The sequence below is a fragment of the Cupressus sempervirens genome, chromosome 6 (genome assembly GCF_028749045.1).
Source record: "Cupressus sempervirens isolate cs-2001-9-10 chromosome 6, ASM2874904v1, whole genome shotgun sequence".
Taxonomy (NCBI): domain Eukaryota; kingdom Viridiplantae; phylum Streptophyta; class Pinopsida; order Cupressales; family Cupressaceae; genus Cupressus; species Cupressus sempervirens.
Window position 1 is genome coordinate 391,097,260 of NC_143123.1, and position 633 is coordinate 391,097,892.

A 633-nucleotide genomic window follows, 5' to 3' on the forward strand; every position below is an offset into this window, starting at 1 on the left:
GTAAATTTAGTAGATTAAAGGAACTTCTTAAAGAGGATGTAGGGGGAAAAGTAGGGGACTATATTGATCAGGGAAGGAGGTGGAAGAAGCTTCATAAGGATGACTACTCCCAAAAGGATATTGTTCTCCTAAAGAAACTGGAAGAGTTGATAAAAGAACATAGACTCCCCTTATTGCCTCAGGAGGATATTATGGCTTGGGACTTAACCCCAAGTGGTAACTTCACTGTCAAATCAACATACACATTCATGTTTAGTAAGGACCCCTACCCAACATTGTGGCATAAGGTATAGATTACTAACCTTATTCCTAAAATTAATTTCTTTTGGTGGACGGCTTTGCATGGTAAAATCTTAACCTTAGACAACTTGAAAAGAAGGGGGTTTTATATAACAAACCATTGCTGTCTCTGTAAAGAAAAGGAAGAAAGTATTTCACACCTTTTCCTAGAATGTTAGTTTGCTTTAGGGATTTGGACTAAGGTCTAGGACAGATTTGGTGTGGATTGGGTTATGAAGGATAACCTGGGACAATTTGTGGAGAATTGGGATTGTCCCTTTTAATCACCCAAGATTAGTTTTTCTATGGAATATTGTTCCACTGTATGTTTGCTCGCACATATGGAAAGAAAGA